General features: G+C 33.2%; 1 pseudogene; it reads left to right on the plus strand.

The window, feature by feature from the left end:
- Positions 1–203: 203 nt before the first annotated feature.
- The window catches only part of LOC106463700, a 141,623-nt pseudogene continuing 139,143 nt past the window's right edge, over positions 204–2,683 (plus strand).

Here is a 2,683-nt window from a genome sequence, read left to right on the forward strand (position 1 = left end):
CTGTAAAGAAAACCTGTTCCCCAACTCACATGACGTAGGCTTTCTATGTAAAGATTCCTGGATGATGATAGTAGAGGTTATTTAGTCAACGATCCACTCTCCAAACAGAACAGTTTGACTCCGCCCCGAGTTTCGGCTCTTCCCTTGATATCGTTACTGCGATCGCAGAAAGTTATCTTTGTTTTCAGGTAAATTTAAACCGTTAAACATCTGTTAGTAAGGAGTTTCATTTCTCTTTTGTCTGCAGTAAAACGAAATCACCCAATGATGTCATGGTTGTAGCTCAACTGGAAAGAAGATTGTGATGGACTGCATGTAGTTTTTTTATTCTTTGCTTTATTTTGGCGTTTTCAAAGTGGATTACAACCATTACTTATGAAACACTTAAAAAGTATTCTAAGGTGATTTTCTATCCCCATCACAAACTTAACACTGTACCGTAGTGTACATGTAACATACGTAATGGTTTTTATTTGATTTATTTATGTATTAAGAAAAAAGTATAAGAATCTGGTACTGAAGACGTTGGGAGCGTGAGATGATGCACGTACAGTGAGAGCGTACATCAACCTAGGAAGGCAAACATTTTTTGTAAATTCTACACAGGCGATCTATTACTGTTAGTGTTAATAGGACATTTACCGCCAAGGCTGAAGTGACAGTACTATTAGGCTTAACTACAGTGAGTATTTCTGATTTATCTTTACGTACTTATTTATCATATACTTATCATTTAAATAACGTAGAGTCAAACGAAGATTAGATTTCACTTTCAAGTTCATCCAAATAACAGATCTAAAGTTGGATAAAATGGGAAGAAAATTAACTCTGGGTAATGGTTTATATTCGAGTTGTCAAATTATCACGTGTAGTTGTGGATGTTTTAACTTAAGTTTTATAGGTGACTAAGTTTATGAAATAAGTAATGTTACAAATTATTTTATATACACAGGAGTACGTTAGATCGTAAATTAATAATCTATATATATATATATATATATATATTGTTCTAAGTTGTTAAAACTTCGAGATCTTTTTCGTTTAATGTATATTTATTAATTTAGAACAATTTAAATAGTCACCTGTTGTAATGAAAGGCTTAAACAAGGCAGTTATTCGAAACGTCGCCACTTAAGTTTCTTGTTTTTTACTTTCATTATATTTTTCCAAATATAATTTCTTAAACGTGTTTGTGATTATTTGTATGTTCTGCATAAAAATGTTATCTACATTATGAACATTTGCACAACTTATAAAAGCATGTGACTTAATATTTATAACATTGTATCTTTACAAAAATCAATCAAAGGAATTAAACATTTTAAACGTCAATTATTACCTCTGAATCATGGGATTCAGTTTCTGAAACTCCATGCGATATAAATATTTTTTTTCTTTAAAAGGTAAGAACATTTTCGATCTGTAAACACTAAAAGAAGTAACCCATAGTTTAAGCACCAAAACTAAAAGAAGCAATCTAGTCATTGTACTCGGATATGTAAACACTAAGAAAGTAGTATAATGCTTTAATCTCGAACGATTGTGATACCTCTCTATAAAAACTAAAAGAAGTTTTTTTGTTTTTTTTCTTCGTGAATACTTAGAGTAGTCTAGTTTGTTATTCTCCGACAGGTAATGGGCGATCATGGCTTAGCGGTTAGCGTGCTTGAACTGCAGCTGCGAAAACTGGTTGTTCGCGGCCCTTTGCAATAAATACGCTTTCCTCGCTTTGGTGCTGTGGGTGCACTGTAGAAGCGACATTCAAATCCCACCATCCCACAGTTGGTGCTATTGCCAGCTGCCTTTCTTCTAATCTATAAGTTAAAAATTTGGGACAGTTAAACGCAAATAATATTTGCGTAGCTTTGTGCAAAAATTTGAAACGAATAAAAAGCAGGGTAAACACTACAAGAAATAATATATTCATTTAATTTCTGACGTGTATATATTAAATTAAACTAAATAAACTAGTGTGTTATCCCAAAACGTAATAATTGTTAAGAGAGTGATTTAACTTTAATCCGTTATTCTTGGCCGTTTAAAAAGAAAGTGAAATATAGTATTTTATTTCCAAGAGTGAATTGTTTTGTTATTAAGCACAAAGTTTCACAAAGGGCTATATATGTGCTCTGCTCACCACGGCTTTCGAAACCCGATTTTTAGCGGTATAAGTCCGCAGACATGCCGCTTTGCCACTGGGGGGCTCGAAGCGTAAGATGTTGGCTTCTTTTCCTCGACTATATATTTTTACTCTTGCTCTTTCTAAGATAATATCAAGTAAAAAGTGTGTCCGTTCAGAAATTACTTCTAAGTTCCAGATCCCGTCAAATATAATTGGGGCTGTTCATAATATCTAACTTAGCCCACTCTGAACTTGAATCTTGTACCAACCGCTTTTAGACTGTTGGACAGAGTAAATTATTACTCTTTAAATGTGAATTAATAATAACTCGACAATTCCAGATAGATATAATTTAATCGAAATCAGAAAATCCTAGCTTTCGCACATTCGCTGTGTATCATCAGCGTTTTCTAGTCATCCCTAAGCCTAACCTGAGTAACGTATTCACAGGAATCTAACCCAAATCCTGATATTGCATGTAACCCATAGGAGTTGAAATTTGAAGTCGATATCAAATTATATCTATAGGTGTGTGTCAGAGTGTATATATATATATATATA

Source organism: Limulus polyphemus, unplaced genomic scaffold (genome assembly GCF_000517525.1).
Source record: "Limulus polyphemus unplaced genomic scaffold, Limulus_polyphemus-2.1.2 Scaffold1463, whole genome shotgun sequence".
NCBI classification, from domain to species: Eukaryota; Metazoa; Arthropoda; class Merostomata; order Xiphosura; family Limulidae; genus Limulus; species Limulus polyphemus.